Below are 27085 nucleotides of genomic sequence, written 5' to 3' on the forward strand. Positions count from 1 at the left end.
GGTGACGTCATTAAAGCATTTTGGGTGCGAGATACAATGGAGAAGCTTCTAGAAGGAAAATGACGTCATCCCAGCAAAACGTTTTGAACGCAATCTTACAAAACATGGCGTACGTGACTCGAACAACGCATGTAACAGCATGAAATCACTCGTCTTGAGCCCGTATGGAACGAATCGGCATTTGTTTTCCAAACCTGTCATCACTAACCCAAAACAAAGCGCTCTCTCTTATCTCAACTGATGACAATTGAAATGAAACAAGTCTTTGCCGAACACACACGGGTTCACATACTACGCTTTTAACAAGAAAGATATTCGTTCTAAGCTACGTTACTATTAAAATTGTATTATTAATTCTAAATTACGATATTAAGTTATTCAATCATTAGTTCTTTTGAGATCTGATGCCACACTAAATATGACACTTCAACAACCATTATCATTACACATAACACATGAAAAAAAGTAAATATGTCAAAATTATAGGAGGATATACATATTACAAGTCAACATCATGAAAATAAATATATATATATATATATATATATATATATATATATATATATATATATATATATATATATATATATATATATATATATATATATATATATGAGAGAGAGAGAGAGAGAGAGAGAGAGAGAGAGAGAGAGAGAGAGAGAGAGAGAGAGAGAGAGAGAGAGACTTTACCAACGTCCGTTAATTTCCAGTACCCTCATCATGCTAACTCGACCAAAAAATTTATTTCCGTTTGAGTGTTTTCTCTCTAAATACATTTCTGCTCCTTTCAGGTACAGCATACATCACAGCGACTCCAAAAACTGAATATCTGCTTCTCTCTCTGTTCTCCCTGCAATGTTAAAAAAGAGGCGACAGGTCAGCAAACCATGCGCCACGGACGCATGTTGACTTTGAGCCAATAACGTCATTGTCTGATTCTCTCTGTCCATCCTGGAGCAATAAGGTGAATGATGTCTGGCTCAGATGGATGGGGGGTGGGGTTTCCTCCCTACTGTAATACAAGGGTCTGGGTGATACTGTGAAGTGCATGTTTAATACCACAATTATAAACATTTTCAAAAGCTATCATAATGCTTCACCCAGATTTTTATCATTGAAATGATGCAGTTTTAAATACTTTGAAAACTATAATAATGCTTCAACCAAATTCCCATTATTTTAATGTTCAGTTTTAAGCATTGAAAATTGAAATAATGCTTACGCAAATTTTCATCACTAATGGTTCAGTTTTACACACTTTGAAAATTATAATGCTTACTCAAATTTTCATCACAGTAATGATTCTGATTAAGACATGATGTTGTGAAACCCGTAGCAGAAATCCGTAGCCAACAACTAAATTTTCATTTTTTACTTTAAAATTTACTGAATTTTCCAGCGTTTTATGGTTTTGCATGAATTCATGTACATATGTACATATAAAGCAATATATGCATCCATACGCTACGAAGGCGTGTGTAGCTTATTTTTGTATGACATTGTTTATTGCCTTGCATAAAATGTTGAATAATGATAGGTGAAACTTCACGAGAAACGGCAAACAGAAATTAAGGGTGGGTTAATTTTCAGAACTATTCGGATATCCATACGTATATAGATATGCAATATTTATATATACACATACATACATACGTATGCGAGCGTACATTTGCGGACTAACTTTCATAAGCACAGACAGGTATAAATATGATACAAAAAAGTATATTTTTTCAACATTAATCCGTTTCCTCAACGAGATGGAAAACCTCTAGAGATAAAAAATAACAATGCTCACTGCCATACTCGTACTTTATCTGCTAAATTGTGTATGAATCTCCCGTAAAAAAAAAAAAAAGTTTACAACAATAGCCGTTTTATACAACCACACTTTAATTAGGACCTCTCTCTCTTTCTCTCTCTCTCTCTCGCTCTCAGTATATATGTATATATATACAATATATATATGTATATAAAAATAGAGAGGTAGATAGATAAACAGATAGATAGATAGATACGTGTGTGCAGGCATACGTGCATTAGCTTGTGCATGAGAGAGAGAGAGAGAGAGAGAGAGAGAGAGAGAGAGAGAGAGAGAGAGAGAGAGAGAGAGAGAGAGAGAGAGAGAGAATTCGTTTTCAGAGGTGATTAAAAAATGTCCCGGTCCATTCCCTTTAAACTTTAATTTTGGTGGAGACAGAAAGTCTGTTGGAAGAATGATTGGAATAATCTTCACATCTGATGAAGAGGGAGACTTAGCGGACAAAAAACGTCAGTGGGAAGTCTAGTGGACAGAGAGAGAGAGAGAGAGAGAGAGAGAGAGAGAGAGAGAGAGAGAGAGAGAGAGAGAGAGAGAGAAACTAATACACGTCACGCTAAATCATTTATTATTTTTTATTTACATATTCGTAAAAATACTAATCCTTATCATTATTATTATTTTACTATTATTAATGAATATAAAATAATAATACTTATTATTATTATTATTATTATTATTATTATTATTATTATTATTATTATTATTATTATTATTATTATTATTATTATTATTATTAACAAAATTCTGTGTACTCCGGAGGCAGAATCTATTTTGGTCATCCCCGGGTAATTTTAGTCCAGCGCCTCTCAAGGGGGAAAAGAAATTTTCGAGGCACCATGCATAGCCGACGTATGCTATCGTATTTTTTAAACTGAGAGTCTTTTCCAAAAAAAAAAAAAAAAAGGTATTGGCCCACTAACTAAATTCTATACTGCCGAACACCACCTCCACTCAGATTTTCGTGCGCCGAAATACACTTTTTTTTAACTTTCCCTTTTTTTTTTTGTTGGTCCTAAGTAGATTATCTGAATCCTATATGAGCCGGGACACGAGACGCCCTACCATGCACCTTCCTACCCACTACAGCAAAATGTCACTTGATTGGTGTAATGATTTTTAATGCCCTCAAGATAATTCTTACTAGTGACTGTAAAGCAAGTCAGTTCCAGTGCAGATTTTGACTTAGTGATTTGCATGCGGCTGTGACTTGCTTATTTTAACCTATGTTAATATATCAGATGAGTAAATGAAAATGTAAATATTTCAGTTAAACCATTTCTTTATATTTTGTTTTTAGGAAAATATTTTCCTAAATTGGACATCATACTATAATTACTAAACTGTTTGATCTTCTTGCACTTATTCCTTGTATTATTTATTGATTAATTTGTTTTCATTTTTGTATTCATTTGTCCTGGTTACACTTTGGCCATATTACATTTTGCTTTCTATCATTCTCCAGAATTTACTCTGTTAAATGAAGATGGATGAAAGCTATTTGGTCAAGTGTTTTTTACCTTATGAATGCGGTGAGCTTCAAATATATCCCCTTCTCTACTGTACAGTAGAGATAGACCTGATAACATCTAATGCTTTACTATTTTTATATATTGTTGAAAAAAAAACCAAGTTGTGGTAGATATACCATTTCAACATTGAAAAAAGTAACGAATTTAATATTTCCGATTATGCAAACTCGAAATTTACACAAATAATTTGTGCAATCATTTTAAGGGCTATGTGAACTTCGATGTAAGTTTCCAATGTACTATATTTGTTCTTCTTTTCTGCAAAACGCTAGTTATTCCCCAAATAACATAGATTAACCTTAAGAAAGCTCCATCAAAGTAAGAGAATGTGCATAATTTTGTGTTTCTTATTCTCCAGCAAACTGCTGGTATTTTATTTAGGAAGTAATATCATCAAGTGGTCTATATCCTGCGTCTTTATTGCTAATTAATTTGAGGAGAGAGCAAAATAACAGGCTTTTAATACAGTAATTGACTAAATCATATTAATAATGAATTCCATTGTAAATCAAGAGGTTTTGAATTACCAATTATCCGTGGATGATGCTCAAAGAGAGAGAGAGAGAGAGAGAGAGAGAGAGAGAGAGAGAGAGAGAGAGAGAGAGAGAGAGAGAGAGAGAGAGAGAGAGAGAGTCATACAACAGAATAGAGGAAGTTTTGTTACACAAATATTTAGAAGTAAATATAACAACAGAGAGAGAGAGAGAGAGAGAGAGAGAGAGAGAGAGAGAGAGAGAGAGAGAGAGAGAGAGAGAGAGAGAGAGAGAGAGTCATTTATCAGAGTAGAGGAAATTTTGTTGAAAAGATATTTATAAGTAAATATGAATTATAGCAGGATAAGAAAAAATATGAATCGCAAAGTAAGTAACGCAAAGAATACAAAGCAATCTCTAAAAAAAAAAAGTCAGGAAAAGTCTTTTTCCTGGAATGTTGATTGCCGAGTCTTTTACTTGAAATTAATGAGATGAAGAAAGAAAAAAAAGAAGAAAAAACCTCTATTTAACCTTTCGGAACCATTTCCAATCGAAGCATCTTCTCCTTAAGCGAAAATGTCACGGTGGGAATTAATCTCGTTTTCCCCCAGGTGACGGCAATAATGGTGTAAAAGCTCACAACTGATTGGATCTTGCGCTTCCCATAATGCCTCTGATAATTTTGCTCCCCCAACTCCAACCCCCTTCTCTCTAAAGATGCCGAGGACGGAGGCCTCGAAATTACCGAAGGAATATCTTCAGCTTTCTACAGGCATTTTTGCTGCTTTCAACAATTTTTTCCACAGCCAAAAATATTTTTCTTCTTTCGGCATTTCTTTTCTTCAGCAAGTATAATTTTCCTTATTACAGGATTTTTTTTTTCCTCATCAAACTTCTTTCAAGACTTTTTCCCAGCAAACTTTTTTCCTTCATTCAGCATTTTTTCCTCAGCAAGCATATTTTTCCTCATTTTACAATTATTTTCTTAATCAAATTTCTTTCACCCCTTTTTTTCCTCAGCAAACATTTTTTTCCTTCTTTTCGCATTTCTATTTCTCAGCAAATTTCTTTCACCTCTTTATCCACAGCAAAAATATTTTTCCTTCTTTCAGCCTTTTTTTCGCAGAAAACTTTTTTCCCATTTTTCAGCATTTTCGCTCAGCAAATGCATTTTTCCTTGGTTCAGCTTTTTTCCCCTTGGCAAACATTGTTTTTTATATTTTCAGCTTTTCTTTCTTGGAACATAGTTTTTACCTTCTTTCTGCATGTTTTCTTCCAACAAACATTTGTTTTCATTCTTTCAGTATTTTTTTTTCTTCAGCAACCATTTTATTCCTTTTCCAGCATTTTTTCTCACTAACTTTTTTTTTTTTTACCATCTTTTTCTTCAGCAAACATTTTTCCCGTCTTCCAGTATTTTTTTTCCCCTCAGCAAAGAATTTTTTACCATAGAATTTTTTTCTGCATTTTTCTACGCCGGTTTTAGGTCTTATGAAAATTTTGAATTTTTATATATCTAATTTTTTGTTATTAATTTTAGTTTGCTGCTTTCTTCATTATCTTATTTCTTTTATTTTTATTTACTCAAATTTATGTTATGTTATTTATTTATTTATTTTATTTTATTTAAACGGTGTTTTTTATTTACTTTTATTTATTTGGTTTTAATTTTATTTAATTTTATTTTCATTAATTTTGTTTATTTTCACTTATGTTATATATTTATTTTATTATTCAGAAAATTATGATACAAGTAAATTTTAAAAATACAATAACAGTAATTAAAGCGAACAAATAAAAAACAAAGGAAAACAAATGGAAACAAAACATATGAAATGAAATAAGATGGAAATAAAAACAAGTATAAGTAAAAAAAAATAAAAAATGAAACAAAAATAAGGAAAGAAATTTAAACTTTAAAATATATAAATAATGTCTCATTATACCAGATTCTGCTCTACCGTTTATTTTCTCATTTAACTGGGCTGCTTATTTGTCTACTTAAACAACTGCTTATCTCCTTGCATAACTTGTGTATTCAATAGTTTCCTTATTTCCTTCATTATTAATTAGACCTCAGAAAATCCCAAGAACTTCCAAATCTTGAAAACTTTCCGAATGATTTTCACAAAATTATATAAATACGTAAATCACAGATGGCATACCGTTCCTTAAGGCATTGACAGTGATCCAGCCTTATCCCTAGTAACAGGAGTCCTAAGCCCAGCTTAAGCCGTGCAAAGGCGCGTCCTCTTCAGAATTCCTTCTGCATGTATTCGTAGGTTGTCACTGCACATGTTTGGCTCGGAAATCTTCCAAGTCTGACCTTCACGTCTAGTCTCTTGGGTGTATAGCCGTCAGAATATGTTCAGGATACACTAAACATTTTTTTTCGGAATGTTTCATGAAACTTGATATGTCTAGAACTATTATGATATACGGGTTAATCGGGAATGATAACAATTACTTTTAAAAACAAAATTAAGTAGGCGATGTGAAACTGAAAGTCCATTTAGGACATAAATATGACGAAGAATTTTTTTAAAAATAGGGGCATGACATACTTAATAAAACTTAGCAATATGGAATAATTAGATAAAATATGACACGGGGCAAATACACAAAACGATTAAATTAAAATGTAATTGCAAATAAAATTAAGAACATAACTTATTATCAGGTACGAAAAAAATTCACATGATAAGAAAAAAAAGTTGTAATGGAGAGAACATAAATAATTAGCACGGGAAAATAAGATTACACTGTCGTTAACAAAAGCATCAGCATTATATTTCTCTTCGGAAAGAACCAAGGCATAATATATTAACGCTATCGTAATTCATACTGCTATGAAACTCAAAACAGATAACGCGCCATTGTAATACAGAGCTCCAAATTATTATTAACAATATATAATCTCTAGCTTTTTTTTTTTTTTTTTAGATATAGGCGGTTTACAAGATTCCATATCATTCTTAATTAATGGTGTCTGTTATGAATTCTATATCTCTTCTTCTTTCGACCTCATTAGCCCTACCGTATAGCAGGGTTGGCCGCTCGAGTCAACTTTCTCCATCTATTTCTATTCCTTGCATATTCCTCCCCCCGTCCCACCTCACCCATATCCCTCCGCGCCACATCCATGCATCTGATCCGCTCACGCCCCACACTCCTCACCCCCATCACTGGCATGTTCTTAGCTCTCTTGATTGGTCCCACCTCCTCTCTTCTCATTACATGGCCATAGTATCTCAGAAGAGCTTTCCTAGCCTTCTCCTTTACATTACATATACCTCACATTCTTCTTATATCTTGACTTTCCCTCCTTTCCAGTAGTGATATTCCAGCAATCCATCTCACCATCCTCATCTCGGTTCTTTCCAACAGTCCCTCCTCTTTCCTCTTAAGTGCCCAAGTCTCTGCCCCATATAATAGTACGGGCCTGATAACTGTCTTATAAATCTTTATTTTAGGCCTTAATGGCATTTTCTTGTCTAAAGCAACACCAGTTACTTCTCTCCATTTTCGCCACGCTTCTTTCACTCTCTCTCACTGCTTTCTCAGTACCTCCCTCCTCTGTTATGAATATTATATAACAGTCTGTAGTTTCAGAACAGGGGGAAATTGGGCCTTCTGAAGTATAATCGGTTTTTCAAACAAAACCAAAATCACCAATCTACTCGTATATCCTTTTCTTAAGGTGTAATGAAATGACAATAAGCTACAAGTATATAGGTTTGGCATAAAAAAACTAAAAAAATTAAAATCTTCATATCAAATGTATTCCTGTTATTTACTGAAACAAATGAAACTTTACTAGGAATACAGTTCATGTCAGGCTAGCTATATAAAATGAAAAAGGGACACAAACATGTGGAGAACTGAAACTGCATTGATGCTACGATAATTAGCAAACTAGAAATAGAACAACAAAAGCATTAAAATCTAAAGAAGAAAAGGTGAAATATCGGCAAAAGATTTCGTAACAAGATCATGTAATAGAAGAGCAAATCAAAATATGCAAAAACTAAAGAATATATCATACGCTACAAATCACACAAGGAACTAAATATGAACAACAAATCTCATGTATATATATATATATATATATATATATATATATATATATATATATATATATATATATATATATATATATATATATATATATATATATAGATTGGTTACAATGAAACCAGGATTTCATTTAAATCCCTGAAATTTTCAAAGAATTTGTGAAATCACCAATTCACCTAGGAACATTTGATCCCCGAGGGGCTAGTGCTAAACACGGCGAAAAAGTGTAGACGAATCATTGTTTCGTCTTGTTTAGTACTAGCCCCTCGGGGATCAAATGTCCCACAAAGAATTGGCGATTTCACGAATTCCCTGAAAATTTCAGGGTTTTCGTGAAACCCCTGGTTTTGCAGTCTTACTGCAACATACAGATATATATATATATATATATATATATATATATATATATATATATATATATATATATATACATATGAATATATAAATTTATATGTATACATATATGTATACACATATATACCGCAATACGTTAACAGCCCGGGTTCGAGGGCCATCTTTATTTTAAAGCGTATCTGTTTCAAGAACAGAATTAAACATCCCACTTTTCTTGGGATGTCTCTGGTAGCCGTGGCTTTCCTCGGATCAGCAGATCCCTTCTCTTTTCGTCATAGACACTCACTAAACCTATCTTTACACAAAGGCCTAGACTTTATTGACAAACTTAACGAAAGTGACTCTGCAAAAGCTACGGTCATGAAATGGAGTGACTCACATTCCCTATGAAAGGAACACATTACTAGAGGAAATACTGTTTCACAAACAAGCATAGACATTATTTTATGCCGAGCAATACTAGTGAATAACCCCCTTGTCATCAAGCAAAGTAATAAGGTCGTAATGACGACAACAAAAGTCATATGGTATGTTAGAGTAAAATAAACACCACTTCCAAATAATTCGTCCTTCCAGGACAATGTTCGAATTCCTGTAGAAAGAAAGATATCATTATATTAAAACCTGCAATTGTGAATGTGCATACATGTTCAAACAGAAAAATGTCTAATGGAGTTAAGTATACCTTAGTTTTACCAGACCACTGAGCTGATTAACAGCTCTCCTAGGTCTGGCCCGAAGGATTACTTATTTAACGTGGCTAAGAACCAATTGGTTACTTAGCAACGGGACCTACAGCTTACTGTGGAATCCGAACCACATTATAGCGAGAAATTAATTTCTATCACCAGAAATTAATTCCTCTAGCTCTTCATTAGTCGGCCGGAGAGTCGAACTCGGGCCTAGCGAGTGCTAGGCCACAACTCTACCGACTCCCCCAACGAAGAGCATAATGTCTAATGGAACATAAAATGGAAGGATTCATTAGGTAGACATCGTTCATTTTCACTGCTTTTCAACCGGGGCTTTTCCTTCTAAATCTGGAAAAGATAAAAATGGCACTGTGCGTTTTTCACTTACTTCTATGGCCGTAAATAACGTATCTTCATACTGGCGGGTTCTTTACACACTGCACCAGGTTAAAACACATCCGCCATTACGGCTCGAGGCAGTCTCTCGAGAGAGAGTCATTGTTCCTCTCATAAGTAACTCATGAGAGATCGCACACACGTGCATACCCCATCGGAGCTGGGCACTTCCGGTGCATGCTGTTTCCATGTGCTCGGACCATGATCAAATAGTTCTCTTGTATCCGACTGCACTAATTCCAATGTCAGCGCAAAAGAACCTGCCGCGGGAGCCACTAACAGGTCATCACATATCTCACTGTTCAAAGACTTAATATATATATATATATATATATATATATATATATATATATATATATATATATATATATATATATATATATACATATATATATATATATATATATATATATATATATATATATATATATATATATATATATATATATATATATATATATAATATATATATATATATATATATATATATATATATATATACTTATATATATATATTTTATATATATATATATATATATATATATATATATATATATATATATATATATTACAATTACATGTACCAGGAAAAGTGACCAGTGTATTGATTCTACTTATATATATATATATATATATATATATATATATATATATATATATATATATATATATATATATATATATATATATACATACATACATACATACATATATATATGTATGTATATATATTGCATGTGTACATGACATTTCTGGAAATAATATCCATACACATGTAGTAATATGTTTACAAGAAATAATTTCCCGCTTCCCCTTCTGAATATATCTCCGTGAAATTTCCAATTTCAGCAAAATAGCATTTCTCTGACTGCTAATGAGATTCGAGGCATAATGACCACGGGAAGAATACAACATTGAAAGTGGTTCGTCTCGATTTTGCCGTGATAAGGAAATATTTTATGGTATATAACTTGAAGTCTGCTAAATTCATTTAGTCTCTTTCTCTCTCTCTCTCTCTCTCTCTCTCTCTCTCTCTCTCTCTCTCTCTCTCTCTCTCTCTTATATATATATATATATATATATATATATATATATATATATATATATATATTTGTTGTGTGTACCCTATATATATAGGTCAGATATATATATATATATATATATATATATTCCATACATATATATATATATCATAATCTCTAATCTCTTACTGCAACTGTTTTAAGAACAGCATCGTGTCATCTTACATCCCTAAGATTCTCCGGTAGCAATGGCCGGCACCTGGGTCAACACATTCCTTCTCTCTCGCGACTCCTCTCACTGAATCTATCCTCAAACAAAGGCCTACTGGAATTAAACACCGAGATATAAAACTAGTCTTTATCTGTAAATTTAATGAAAGTATTTCAGCAAAAGCTACGGTCATGAAACGGAGTGACTCACACCCCCTAAAAGTGGAAATCACAACTAGAGGAAATTCAGATTCACAATCCATCGAATTAATGATTTAGACCAACCATTACTAGCGACTAACACCCTGGTCACCCAACAAAATAAATAGGTCATAATTATTCTAGACCAGAATAAATGTCACAGAGTATGTTAAAAGAACACCGCTTCCAAAATATTCGTCCGTTCAGGACGAACCCAAAATTCCTGTTAAAAGAAATATATCATACATTAAAACCTGAAATGGTGTACAAGGAAAAGACATTTAAAACAGAAAAATGCATAATGGAGAACAGAACGGGAAAAAGCATAATGAAGAAACAGAGGAGTTTCACTGCGACACAAACATGGGTATTCCACATAATGTCTGGAAAAAATATAAGCGTTAATGAGTTGTCTTACTCACTTCCTATGGCTACAAATAACCGATCTCACAGTGGCTGTTCTTATCCACTAACACTGCACAAAGAGCTAATCACACCCAGCCGCAAATCGAAGTCCATAGCCATTGTATGTTCCTCTCATAATACACCATTAGAGAGTGCGCACACTCACTTAATAACCCCTCCCCGGAAGCGTGACGACACCGGTTCAATGTTCGAAGGATCACAACGCTTCAATCAATCTGTCACATGATCAGAAGGCACAAATGAAGCGTCAGATACCCACTGTATCTAATTGTGGAAACCTCCAATGTCAACATAAATGCACCTGCACCGGATATGCCTTTCACAGGCCAGCATATAGTTTGTCAAAAGACTTAATATATATATATATATATATATATATATATATATATATATATATATATATATATATATATATACATATATATATAAATATATATATATATATATATATATATATATATATATATATATATATATATATATATATATAATCATGAAGCTACAAATGTCGTTTAATATCAAATTCACGCTACCTCGAGTATCTCCGATGGAGAATTATCACCGAAGGGGAATTTATATAAGTGATAAATGAACAGGTACCACTGGTTCGCGTCCCAGTGGTACCTGTTCATTTATCACTTATATAAATTCCCCTTCGGTGATAATTCTCCATCGGAGATACTCTCGAGGTAGCGTGAATTTGATATTAAACGACATTTGTAGCTTCATGATTGTATATAAAACCACGGTGTGATAAAAAAAAATATATTTCATATATATATATATATATATATATATATATATATATATATATATATTTGCACTTAACAAGCAGAAAGCACTATGGGAGAGCAAACCTCCACCAACGTCAAAACCCTCAAAGTACATTTCTATCGTCAAGAAATGACTGGGATCCAGTTTAAGAAAAAGAACAACATCCGGTGACCCCTTCTTTGCAACCCTTGCACAAGTATTTATGAGAATTGTTTACCAATATCTAAGGTAACTGTTGTAGGGTGCCATTTGTGTAAAGCGAGAGCCCACCTCCCAAAAGTAACCTTTCTCCCCAAACATTCACAATCCTATCTCTCCCAAATTCCAATCACAATTTACCAGATACAAGAACCACTGTTGGTCAAAATTTCGTAAAAATCCACACGTAACATTTTTGCGTATTTCTTCCTGTAAACAGACAAACAAACGAACAAACGTACCGAAGAAGTAACTTCACTGGTGAAGAGGAAAATAGGAGGATGTCATTCGAGTAAAATTTTGATTCAATTGATTTATGGCTACTAAAACTGGAGTGACCACATCTGTGTTATTCGATTAACTGTGATTAATAGATCTCCTTCGATACCCTGCCACTTGAGAATCAATATTGATGTTGCATGTACAAGCAGGTAATAAGTGATATCAAAATATCGTTTACAGTATTCCTTGAAAAGCGGATGCCTCAAGGAATTTTTATTCAAAAGGTACTCGAGCTACATATCCTTTTTTATGCTTCTTTTACCAATCATCTAAGGTTTCATTGCCTTGCGTCTTCATTTCGGGTAAATGTTTTCTTCGCGTTTTGTAAAAAAAAAAAAAAAAAAAGATGAAAAACGTAAGTCCCTGCCTCAGTTTGGACATTATTCCTCTTTTTTTGACATTGTGCAGGTGGCTGCAAGATTCCTGTGTTACTCACCATCTCTTTATAGAACGGATTAACTTCACTGTTACAACCGTAATTTTTAAAACATAAGAGACATGTCTGCTAAATATAGTGTCAATTCCTCAAATAGTTCCTGATGAGAAGCTATTTAAAGGTTCAGCCAATAGCGATGAAAATCTGAACATATCAGCGACTTTACAAAGGAAATTTTCATTAAGGTAATAAAAATAGATTAGAATTTTGTAAGGACCAATGCTGTCATGCTTGGTGCCACGTAGTTTAATAGGCATCAAGAGAAAAAGATCAAAACAATACATGTTAACGAATAGCTGATGACAAGTGGTTACCTGAACCATCTCTCAGGTGAGCCAAGAAAGAACACTTTGGAAGTTCCTCTACTGTAGCACTATAATGGCGTTCAGTTTCAATGTTCTGTAGAAGTTCATAAGTTCACTGATGCCTTAATGTAACTTTGACCTTAGAGTTCAAGCTCAGTATTCTTTTATTATCGTCCTTCAAAGCCACAGACAATTGAAGTTCAAACGGCACACACACACACACTCTCTCTCTCTCTCTCTCTCTCTCTCTCTCTCTCTCTCTCTCTCTCTCTCTCTCTCTTTCTCTTCGCGGAATCTCAAATGAAGCACTCCAGGCGCATTTAAGGTTTTATGGCAGGAAAAGGGGAGAAGGCGGCGGCAGAGGTGGTCTTCGCCCAAAAGGGGCTTTTAACGCTGCTCAACCAAGATGGACTTTTTCCTCCAATTTTATGCAGTTTTCGGTGCTCCTTGCTGCAGCAGCGCCGTTTCCAAACGCCCTCCCCCCCTTTCATTAGGAGCGCTCGGTGTTTGTAATTGTTGTTGCATATAAGGCTGTTTTCTTTTATTGTTGTTTAATGCGCTCGTTTCCTTTTTATGTCATACCTTTGTTATAAAAAGTACATGACACAATTAGGTTACTTTCCTCTATAATCACGGATTAGAGTCTAATCCATGATTATTATAATACGTACTAGCTATATATATACATACACACACACACACACACACATATATATATATATATATATATATGTGTGTGTGTGTGTATATATATATATATATATACATATACTCAGTAATTGGGTTCAGCTACTTGAAATCTTAGCTTAATGATAAATACATATTGCCAAGACCAGGAAGAACATTCTTTATTACAAAGCTTTCGAGGTATAAACCTCATCATCAGGCTGAAAAACCGACAAGGATGAGAATCAATAAAATTACAATAAAATGAATTGTCATAATAAATCTTCAGCAAAAATACTAACGAAATATAAAATGAACAAGTAAATACAAATTAAAAGGGTGAGACGTAAAATAACGAAAAATTAAAAACACAAGCATAAAATATGAAAATAAAACTATAGTGAAATGTAAACAAACTACCACTCACAAAGTAAAATATTTAACGACCTAATTGAGTACCTACTGAGAAAGGTTACACGATAGCTAGTTGAATACCAGACGAGTTGTTGTTCAATTCCAACATCTTTTAATAGTCAGACTCTGAAATTAAAAGGTCCAGTCTGTTTGAACAAAAGACAGTACCCGAAAATCCAGGTCAGTGAAAGGATGGTCCCAGTGGTAAACTGTGTTCTCTAATGGCAGAAAAGGGTGGTTTGGAAAGGGGAAACCTAGTTCTAATAGAAAGACCTCTGTGTTCCAAAAATTCTGTGTCTGAGCCAGCAAAACTAGATCCCACGTATCGCAGACCACACTGCGAACAAGTGAACAAGTAAACGACACAGGAATTAAGGTCCACAGGCAGAGTAGGCTTCTCTCTCAAAAGTGATCTTATTGTAAAAGGATTACAGAAAACAAACCGGAAACTGATTTGAGGAAACAATGCTTAATATTTCTTGTAACTTTTTCGGACCATATAGCTACTATGACCAAGGTAAGGCAATTTAATGTACTTTACATCTTTACTAGCAGTACTGTACACCGGTCTGGGACAAAACTTTTCATTTAAAAATTTTTCAGAACTTTGTAAAATACAAAAATGGGATATGAGTTTTCAGAAAAGTAATTCTGGAGGAAAACCATATCTTGATGAAATAAATTAAAATCACAACAAACATTGTAGGCTCTATTAATCAAAGTGCAGTATTGAGTTCATCTTATACAACTTTGGAAAAACTGAGGTAATTCAATCCCAAGCCAGTAAAAGTACTTTTTGATAAACAAGGTCTCAAATTTGCCACTATTTCTGTATACCTGTACATCTAAAAATGACAACTTATTATCCTGTTCCGTCTCACAAGTAAAAGAAATGTTAGTGACGAGAATTAAAATATTCAAAACAAATCAACATGTGATAATTCCTTTTTACCTACGGTAATACAAAGCTAATTCAGACATCCAAATCCTTTTTCACAATAACCCATGAAGCAATCCATATACAGGTCAAAGGGAATTTCCATATCCATCTATTTGATTATATAATTTACCATCAAAAGTAAAATGCCATCAGCAGTTGCTAAATGTAATAATTTTTTGTAAGTCTATTTTATTAAGTCCAAACCCTGATAGATGGTTTTCTACATATATTATTAAGAATAATGTCGGTTGTTTCTTTTAATGGATATTGGTGAAAAGAGAGGTTACATCGAAACTAGCCATTATAACATCTTTGTTTTAGATATGTTAAATTCACCTTTGCTGGAACCAAAACTTAGACAGGTTATAACTAAAAGTACCAATTGAGGAAATAATAGGTCTTAAAGGGTTTCTATTTTATGTATTTCACCAGGCTTAGACCCTGAAGCAAATAAAGAGCTATATGTAGCTTCCCAATCTTATCTCTCAGACCTCTAAACAACCTATTTAGTTTGTCTTCTAATTTCAAAATGTGACTCAAATCTACATTTAAAATCCTAAATTTTGTATTGTCAGAGAGTATTTCATTAATTTTATCAAATAATCAGACCTATTCATTAATACAACACCCTACCTTTATCTGGCTTGGTAATAAGTATACTATTATCGTTCTTAAGGTTACGTAAAATATTGATTCTGTCTTTATTTAACTGATTGTCACCCTCCTTTTTCGAAAGAAAGAAAGAAAGAGAGTAGTTTTAACAGATTTGTCTTCACTAGATAGGGATTTAAAGAACAACCTTTCTTTTTGGATTTTAAGTGTTTGTCGTCGATTTTAGATTCCAACGTTGAGAAAAATTGGCTGATGTTAGGCTTACACACAATAGAAAGTTAAGAAATCTCTCGGTGTTGACGTTAATAAGAAAATAGATAGTAGTAAAGTTATTTTTAATTTTTCTAACAGAAATTTAACAACAGATGAAAAGGAAGTTCTTTCTCTGGCTTGATTTTGCTTTGATCCCCATGAAATTCAATTTCTTTAAGTATTTTTTAAGTTTTGAAAAACTATGTTCAACTTTGAGAGGCTGTGACATTTTTGGCAGTGAAACCCTTACTTCACTTTTTTTAGCAAAATTTCCGTAATTGCAAACGATACCTTCAAAAATTTTAATCGAAAAAGGAGGGTGACAATCAGTTAAATAAAGACAGAATCAATATTTTACGTAACCTTAAGAACGATAATAGTATACTTATTACCAAAGCCAGATAAAGGTAGGGGTGTTGTATTAATGAATAGGTCTGATTATTTAGATAAAATTAATGAAATACTCTCTGACAATACAAAATTTAGGATTTTAAATGTAGATATTGAGTCACATTTTGAAATTAGAAGACAAACTAAATAGGTTGCTTAGAGGTCTGAGAGATAAGATTGGGGAAGCTACATATAGCTCTTTATTTGCTTCAGGTCTAAGCCTGGTTATTTGTAATGGTCTGCCTAAGGTACATAAAATAGAAACCCTTTAAGACCTATTATTTCAATTGGTACTTTTAGTTATAACCTGTCTAAGTTTTTGGTTCCAGTTTTAAACCCTAACTTTAGGTGAATTTAACATATCTAATTCTTCCAAATTTGTTAAAGAATTATGCTCTTTCAATTTTAACCAAGATGTTATAATGGCTAGTTTCGATAACCTCTCTTTCACCAATATCCCATTAAAAGAAACAACTACATTATTCTTAATAATATATGTGAAACCATCTATCAGGGTTTGGACTTAATAAAATAGACTTGCAAAAATTATTACATTTAGCAACTGCTGATGGCATTTTTACTTTTGATGGTAAATTATATAATCAAATAGATGGAGTAGCTATGGAAATTCCTTGACCTGTATATGCGGATTGCTTCATGGGTTATTGTGAAAGGATTTGGATGTCTGAATGCCCTAGTGCTTTCAAACCTTTGTATTACTGTAGGTATGTAGATGATACTTTCCTTGTGTTTAAGGAATTATCACATGTTGATTTGTTTTTGAATATTTTAATTCTCGTCACCCTAACATTTCTTTTACTTGTGAGACGGAACAGGATAATAAGTTGTCATTTTTAGATGTACAGGTATACAGAAATAGTGGCAAATTTGAGACCTTGTTTATAGGAAAAGTACTTTTACTGGCTTGGGATTGAATTACCTTTTTTTCAAAAGTTGTATAAGATGAACTCAATACGCACTTTGATTAATAGAGCCTACAATGTTTGTTGTGATTTTAATTTATTTCATCAAGATATGGTTTCCTCCAGAATTACTTTTCTGAAAACTCATATCCCATTTTTGTATTTTACAAAGTTCTGAAAAATTTTTAAATGAAAAGTTTTGTCCCAGACCGGTGTACAGTACTGCTAGTAAAGATGTAAAGTACATTAAATTGCCTTACCTTGGTCATAGTAGCTATATGGTCCGAAAAAGTTACAAGAAATACTTAAGCATTGTTTCAAATCAGTTTCCGGTTTGTTTTCTGTAATCCTTTTTACAATAAGATCACTTTTGAGAGAGAAGCCTACTCTGCCTGTGGACCTTAATTCCTGTGTCGTTTACTTGTTCACTTGTTCACAGTGTGGTCTGCGATACGTGGGATCTAGTTCCCGCTGGCTCAGACACAGAATTTTGGAACACAGAGGTCTTTCTATTAGAACTAGGTTTCCCCTTTCCAAACCACCCTTTTCTGCCATTAGAGAACACAGTTTAGCACAGGACCATCTTTTCACTGACCTGATTTTCGGGTTGTCTTTTTTGTTCAAACAGACTGACCTTTAATTTCAGAGTCGCTGACTATTAAAAAGATGAAGCCGGAATTGAACAACAACTCGTCTGGTATTCAACTAGCTATCGTGTAATTTCATAGTAGGTACTCAATTAGGTCGTTAAATATTTTACTTTGTGAGTGGTAGTTTGTTTACATTTCACTATAGTTTTATTTTTCATATTTTATGCTTGTGTTTTTAATTTTTCGTTATTTTACGTCTCACCCTTTTAATTTGTATTTACTTGTTCATTTTATATTTCGTTAGTATTTTTGCTGAAGATTTATTATGACAATTCATTTTATTGTAATTTTATTGATTCTCATCCTGTCGGTTTTTCAGCCTGATGATGAGGTTTTATACCTCAAAGCTTGTAATAAAGAATGTTCTTCCTGGTCTTGGCAATATTATTTATCATTAAGTTATATACATATATATATATATACTGTATATATATATATATATATATATATATATATATACTGTATATATATATATATATATATATATATATTTTATATATATACATATATGTGTGTATAAACACGCACGCATATAGCCTTCAAAAAGTAGTATGCATTTGCAGCAAAAACATTTAGCACGACGTGTCAAAACAGAAAATCATTTTCGAATGAACCTGGCAATCCTCTTATTGGATACCGTGCAGCTTCCACGATCGTACGTGACTCGATGGTTACTTATCCAATTAAAACTGTTGGCCGACGAAAAATGGCCAACTGGCCACCTGGCCTAACGATCAGGGGAGAGGAGTTTAAGCTAACGATCGTAGAGAGAGAGAGAGAGAGAGAGAGAGAGAGAGAGAGAGAGAGAGAATTGCGTTCTATTCAATTTCAGTTCGTGTCTTCTGCCTTCTCTTGCATTGGACGGTCCTTTCCCCTTTTGTCCTGAAACGTCTGATTCAGGACAAACGTTTTCAGCTGGGTGGTTTTAGTCTTGGTGTCGCAATGACTTTTCTAATTGATTTTCTAAGTCAGTATGCATGGATTCGGAGGGACTCTGGCTGTTTCGAAGGTGAATGCAGACAGTTCCATTAAAGTAAAATTTTTTTTTTTTAATTTGGCGTCAAGCTGTACGCATAATTGTAGTATTTTAAATAACATCCGTAGAAGATGGGATATTAATTCATCAAAGTTTCAACTAAACAGGTATACAAACACACGCAAATATGTATATATATATATGAGGGGTGCGGCGTAACAAGGTGGCAACCACCGCGGCCGAACTGGTTTTTTATTGTGAGCGAGCAGCTAAAGTACAGCAGTATCCTGTACACACACTTTTGTCCCCTTATGTTACTGGCAAAAGGTTCGAAAATCCATGCAAAACAAAGGGAAATTTCGCCCTTAGCGAGTTCTCACTACATCATGTTATTAATACTTGTAATGTAGTCTGTTTTTGGTACGGTAATTGTTTTTGTTTTATAATATTTTCATGGAAATTTTACTCAGATATGTTATAATAATAATTTTAGAGCATTATTAGGATAAATATTTTAGGTTGTTTTCACAAAACATGCTTTAATTGCCGTATGAAAACATTTTCATTGTGTTCATTAACACTTTACAATCTTACATTACCTCACTTTTTGTGGTTGTGGCTGCTAAATGACAAAACATACTATAATGATTCTTGCATATGTAATAGGCGAATAAATTTCAAAATGAGGTATGATTCATAGAAATCGTTTGGCTGGTTTTTTTTATAAGCGTTTTCATAGTTGGCAAACTTTTAAATGCGTTTTTATCATTTTTTAAAAACGGCGCTTGGCACCTTATTACACTGCGCCACTCATATATATATATATATATATATATATATATATATATATATATATATATATATATATATAATACATGTGCCTAAGTATTTGTTGGAAGGGTGTAAATTGCTAACTGCCTGCGACAACACAAACACCCAACAACATTGACAATCAACTGCTTTGATACGCAGAACAGACTTGACTTCACTTGACGCCATGTCATCGATGTTCTGATTATTTTCACTATGCTATCGTCTATCACTTTGTCCACATGACCACACCATCTCTAAACACTCTGGCCCATTCTTTCATCTATTCTAACATTTTTAATATTTTTATGTATCTTCTCATTTCTCAGCATATCATTTCTTCTTAAGATAAATATAGTATGTAATCAGTTCATCTAAAAATTTAAGTTTTTTTCTATCATTAGTATTCAGCATCCACACTACACTTCTGTAAAGGAGTTTTGGCTCAACAGTTCCTTGTTACACTGAAATCTTGGCTTCCGTAGACACCCAAGTGTCTCCCAGTCTTCTGCACACAGTTGTCAGTCTCCTTGCTTTACAAATGCCTTTAAGAATCGAGCTACTAACATTCTTCCATTATTCATGTTAACGGACATAAATTTTCCCCAGTCGTTCTGCTTTCCAAATACCCTTACTCGTGCTCAATTTTTTCCTCAGACATCTCCTTTCACAAACATTCAAACTCTTCTACTAGTTTCTGCAATTTCGTCAAGCAATATATATAATGTCCAAATATATATGTATGCTTTAATTTTAAAAACAAGTCCGTAAAGAATAAATGGAGATACTGCATAATTCAAACCATAACATTAAAAAAACAGAGCTCATAAAAAATACCATTGCCGAACTATTGTGGTGTCATAACATTTTATCTTTATTTTATACTGATGTTTTAAATTGGCGATATCAAACCTCTCATCAAAACTCACGCGCGAATATATTATGTTGGCAAAACAGTTATCACGACATTAATGCTTGATTGTATTGGACTGAAAATGTTTGTACCGGTATTTGGAAAATCATGTTATTTTAATTTTTGTTTGTTAGGTATAGGAGTCTTAGGCTGGTGACGCATTTAAAGAGTATAATTTTAAACAGCTAACCTCGGTGGAGACATTTAAATTCACTAAACTGGAAGCTACATCACCGTAAAATTGAAACTGGAGTATACTCGTACTTCCGGCTGCAGGAATTCGGAAACAGCAGTTATTATTTTCTTGTATTTTCTTGTATGAAGCTGTCAAGTCTGCTGAGAGAAAGAAATAGAGAGAATAACAAGTTTATCCAAATCTAGTCGTTAAAACGGTTTCCTTCTTCGGCATTCTTCGAGTATTGGGTCTCCACTTACAATTTGCCTAACTTTTGAACACAAAAGCTTTGTTCATGTTTTCATAAGTGGATTTCGGATTGTTCTGCAACGCTGAAAACAGAATTGTCTCTTTTATCTTATGTTAACTTTGCGTATCGGCCATCGTTTGAATTTGTTTGAACTTTAGTTCGAGACCCGAAAGTGCCTCTGAATTTGTTTGTTTTGGTTCGAAGTATCCAACTCGATACTATGGTCTGTTGAATTTAAGGTAGAGATAACGGAAGGGGGGAAGAAAAATTAAAATTTTATTATTTCACGATTTAATTTTCATAGCTTTTGCACCGTACAGAAATCTCCTATCTAGAAAATTTACCCAAATTCATTTCCAATTATTGTTATTATTACTATTCAGAAGATGAACCTTATTCATAAGGATCAAGCTCACAGGAGCCACTGACTTGAAATTCAAGCTTCCAAAGAATACAGTGTTCATTTAAAAGAAGTAACAGGAGGTAATAGGAAATACACACAGACGAGATCAGTTATTAGAAAAGAAAAAATAAATTAACAAATAGATAGATAAAGATATTAGTAAATTATTAAGATACAAGGAGAATTGTTTTAGGGTAGTAATACATTGCATCTTCGCTTGAACTTTTGATTTGCATTTAGGTTTATTTATAAATGTTTATCAGTAAAATCACTATTTGGCAGAAACTACCTACGTGTTTCCAATATCATTCAGCGATCCCCATGATTTCCATGTTTGGTATTTTTCTCTTACATACGATCAGTATTTTGATTATTTTCAGAACTGGAATAACATTGTAGAATTTGTTCCCTTCATGGACACAGCTTCAGGCCATTTAGAAATTCCGCCTGGAGAATTCCAATCAGAGTTACAGGCGGTAAAAACTGTCAACGGCGTAACTATAGAACGCGAGAGATAATGCTTTTGTGTATTTCTAGACACTGGTTTAGAATCCTGCAAAGGTCTGGTATACGTTCGAAATTCGTGTAGTTGTTGGTATAGCTTGTATCAGCCATATAAACTACACACACAAACACACACACACACACACACACATATATATATATATATATATATATATATATATATATATATATATATATATATATATATATATATATATATATATATATGACTATAATCACTTTAACACGTGATTTGTTTATCACACATTACCACCGGCGAAAAATAATAAACGCGGTGTAGGTCCTGACTGTTTCGAGTTTATTTCCACGTCAATGGCTTGGAAATAAAGTCGCCGAATAGTACGGGAAGAAAAAAAAACGAAGTACAGTACAAAAAATAAACAGTTTTAAATAAAAAATATAACTGAAAAGTAAAGTTCAGTATGTAATAACGCTCACTTACCTAACCTTGATAATACTGCTCTAATGGTCAAGCAACAAATGTTTTACCCTCTTAAAACGCATTATCCAAACAATCAAAACATAAATACTTCTTTTCTTCTACTATTCCGTGTCGTTCTTCACATCAAGATAATATGAGATTTTTCATAACACAAGGCTATAAACTTCTGATATCCTTCAGGCAAAGAGAAAGAAAGCCTGATCTATTTATTCATTTCCTTTTTACAAAACATTCGCGAGAATTCTTACGTACCTTTTGTGCTTGCGATGAAAAAAGAAAGAAAATGAGAAACATTTTCCATTCGGGTAACGAGTTTTGTGGTTGGCCGAAATGCGAAATATTATCACAGATATCAAAGAGACCGACGTCTCTTTTTACGTTGGAAAAACTCGCGTTAAACATTTTTTTTTCTTTTTTTACGTTGTGAAAGCCTTTGGTAGATGTCTTTGTTTTACGCTTCATAATCTTGTATTCCATTTCCTTTGACGATCCTGCTGACTTTCATCTGTAATTATGCGTTGATAAAGAATGAATTTTCAATGGCAATTTACTACAGGATAGATATTAATAATAGTAATCATAATAATGGAACAGTACCAGATATTTTGTTAGCCAATACCACGTTACTCTGAAGCTCTCTTTGTTCTTTAAATTGATCAATTATTTTCATTTACAAAAAACTTTGATCGGATAATTATATGTTGACAGATCAAAGTGGCAGTTCATTAACCGAGAGCATCAGTGACGTATTTCTTTTTTATTTTCGTTAATGAATGATGTACTTAACTACATTTTTTAAAGTTTCATAATGATTATTAATTTCCCACTAACTTCCAGAAACCCAAAATATAATCTAAATATACTGTATTAGCTAACTTTGTGAGCCTTTGCAATTGAAAAGTGTATTTCCAAGACTTTCAATAAGGACTGTGTAACTGAAAGGTGTATTTCCAAGGCTTTCAACAAAGCCTTTGTAACTGAGAGGTGTATTTCCAAGATTTTCAACAAAGCCTTTGTAATTGAAAGGTGTATTTGTAAGACTTTCAATACGGATTGTGTAACTGAAAGGTGTATTTCCAGGATTTTCAACAAAGCCTTTGTAACTGAAAGGTGAATTTGCAAGACTTTCAACAAAACCTTTGTAACTGAAAGGTGTATTTGCAAGACTTTCAACAAAGCCTTTGTAACTAAAAGGTCTATTTGCAAGACTTTCAACAAAGTTTTTGTGAATGAAGGGTGTATTTCCAACACTTTCAATAAGGACTGTGTAACTGAAAGGTGTCTTTCCATGACTTTCAACAAAGCCTTGGTAAATGAAAGCTGTATTTCCAAGACTTTCAACAAAGCCTTTGTAACTGAAAGGTATATTTCCAAGACTTTCAATAAGGATTATGTGACTGGAAGGTGTATTTGCAGGACTTTCAATAAAAACTGTGTAACTGGTAAGTGTATTTCCAAGACTTTCAAAAAAGACTGTGTAATTGAAAGGTTTATTTCCAAGACTTTCAACAAAGCCTTTGTAACTGAAATGTGTATTTGCAAGACTTTCAATAAGGACTGTGTAACTGAAAGGTGTATTAGCAAGACTTTCAACATAGCCTTTGTAACTGAAGGGTGTATTTCCAAGACTTTCAATAAGGACTGCGTAAGTGGAAGGTGTATATCCAAGATTTTCAATAAAGACTGTGTAACTGGAAAGTGTGTTTCCAAGACTTTCAATAAAGACTGTAACTGAAATGTGTATTTCCAAGACGTTCAACAAAGCCTTTGTAACCGAAAGGTGTATTTGCAAGACTTTCAATACAGACAATGTAACTGAAAGGTGTATTACCAAGACTTTTAACATAGCCTTTGTATTTCCAAGACTTTCAACATAGCCTTTGTAACTGAAAGGTGTATTTCCAAGACTTTCAGTAGGGGCTGTGCAATGGAAAGTTGTATTTCCAAGACTTTCAACACAGCCTTTGTAACTGAAAGGTGTACTCCCAAGACCTTCAATAAGGACTGTGTATTTCCAAGACTTTCAACAAAGCCTTTGTAACTGAAAGGTATATTTCCAAGACTTTCAATAAGGACTATGTGACTGGAAGGTGTATTTGCAAGACTTTCAATAAAGAATGTGTAACTGGAAAGTGTATTTCCAAGACTTTCAACAAAGCCTTTGTAACTGAAAGGTGTATTTGCCAGACTTTCAATAAGGACTGCGTAACTGAAAGGTGTATTAGCAAGATTTTCAACAAAGCTTTTGTAACTGAAAAGTGTATTTCCAAGACCTTCAATAAGGACTGTAGTATTTCCAAGACTTTCAACAAATCCTTTGTAACGGAAAGGTATATTTCCAAGAATTTCAACAAAGCCTTTGTAAATGAAAGGTGCATTAGCAAGACTTTCAACATAGCCTTTGTAACTGAAAGGTGTGTTTCCAAGACTTTCAACAAAGCCTTTGTAACTGAAAGGTTTATTTGAAGTCTTTCAATAAGGACTGTGTAATTGAAAGGTGTATTCCAAGACTTTCAATAAGGACTGTGTAAAGGAAAGGTGTATTTCCAAGACTTTCCACAAAGCCTTGGTAACTGAAAGGTCTATTTGCAAGACCTTCAATAAGAACTGTGTAACTGAAAGGTGTATTTCCAAAACTTTCATCACAGCCTTTGTTACTGAAAGGGTGTACTTGCAAGACTTTCAATAAGGACTGTGTAACTGGAAGGTGTATTTCCAAATCTTTCAGCAAGGCCTTTGTAACTGAAAAGTGTATTTCCAAGACTTTCAATAAGGACTATGTAACGGAAATGTGTATTTCCAAGACTTTCAACCAAGCCCTTGTAACTGATAGGTGTATTTGCAAGACTTTCAATAAGGACTGCGTAACTGAAAGGTGTATTAGCAAGACTTTTAACATAGCCTTTGTAACTGAAAAGTGCATTTCCAAGATTTTCAATAAGGACTGTGTAACTGGAAGGTGTATTTCCAAGACTTTCAACATAGTCTTCGTAACTGAAAGATGTATTTCCAAGACTTTCAGTAAGGACTGTGTAACAGAAAGTTGTATTTCCAAGACTTTCAACAGAGCCTTTGTAAATGAAAGGTGTATTTCCAAGACCTTCAATAAGGTCTGTGTATTTCCAAGACTTTCAACAAAGCCTTTGTAACTGAAAGGGATATTTCCAAGATTTTCAACAAAGCCTTTGTAACTGAAAGGTATATTTCCAAGAATTTCAACAAAGCCTTTATAACTGAAAGGTGTATTTCCAAGACTTTCAATAAGGACTTTGTAACTGAAAGGTATATTAGCAAGACTTTCAACAAAGCCTTTGTAACTGGAAAGTGTATTTCCAAGACCTTCATTAAGGACTGTGTATTTCCAAGACTTTCAACAAAGCCTTTGTATCTGAAAAGTATATTTCCAAGAATTTCAACAAAACCTTTGTAACTGAAAAGTGTATTAGCAAGACTTTCAACATAGCCTGTGTAACTGAAATGTGTATTTCCAAGACTTTCAATAAAGCCTTTGTAACTGAAAGGTGTGTTTGCAAGTCTTTCAGTAAGGACTGTGTAACTGAAAGGTGTATTTCCAAGACTTTCAATAAGGACTGTGTAACGGAAAGGCGTATTTCCAAGACTTTCCACAAAGCTTTTGTAACTGAAAGGTCTATTCGCAAGACTTTCAATAAGGACTGTGTAGCTGAAAGGTATATTTCCAAAACTTCATCATAGCCTTTGTAACTGAAAGGTGTACTTGCAAGACTTTCAATAAGGACTGTGTAACTGGAAGGTGTATTTCCAAAACTTTCGACAAGGCCTTTGTAACTAAAAAGTGTATTTCCAAGACTTTCAATAAGGACTGTGTAACAGAAAGGTGTATTTCCAAGACTTCCAACAAAGCCTTTGTGACTGAAAGGTATATTAGCAACACTTACAGTAAGGACTGTGTAACTGAAAGGTGTATTTCCAAGACTTTTCACAAAGCCTTTGTAAATGAAAAGTGTATTGCAAGACTTTCAACAAAGCTTTTGTAATTGAAAGGTGTACTTCCAAGACTTACAATGACTGTATAACAGAAAGGTGTATTTGCAAGACTTTCAACAAAGCCTTTGTAACTGAAACGTTTATTTCCAAGACTTTCAACAAAGCATTTGTAACTGAAAGGTGTATTTCCCAGACTTTCAATAAGGACTGTGTAACTGAAAGGTGTATTTCCAAGACTTTCAATAAGTACTGTGTAACTGAAAGGTGTGCTTGCAAGACTTTCAACAAAGCCTTTGTAACTGAAAGGTGTATTTACAAGACTTTCAACAAAACCTTTGTAACTGAAAGGTGCATTTCCAAGACTTTCAATAAAACCTTTGTAAATGAAAAGTGTATTTCCAAGACTTTCAATAAGGACTGTGTAGCGGAAAAGTGTATTTCCAAGACTTTCAAAAATAACCTTTGTAACTGAAAGCTGTATTTGCAAGACTTCCAATATGGACTGTGCAACTGAAAGATGTATTTCCAAGACTTTCAACAAAGCCTTTGTAACCGAAAAGTGTATTTCCAAGACATTCAATAAG

At 33.4% G+C, this 27085-nt stretch overlaps 1 protein-coding gene across 1 annotated transcript in view; it reads right to left on the reverse strand.

Annotated features, from left to right (window-relative positions):
- Window positions 1-27085, reverse strand: part of LOC136854726 (calcitonin gene-related peptide type 1 receptor-like) — a 1171018-nt gene that overhangs the window by 919688 nt on the left and 224245 nt on the right. The gene's annotated exons all lie outside the window — the stretch shown is intronic.

This window comes from Macrobrachium rosenbergii, chromosome 3 (assembly GCF_040412425.1).
Source record: "Macrobrachium rosenbergii isolate ZJJX-2024 chromosome 3, ASM4041242v1, whole genome shotgun sequence".
NCBI lineage: Eukaryota > Metazoa > Arthropoda > Malacostraca > Decapoda > Palaemonidae > Macrobrachium > Macrobrachium rosenbergii.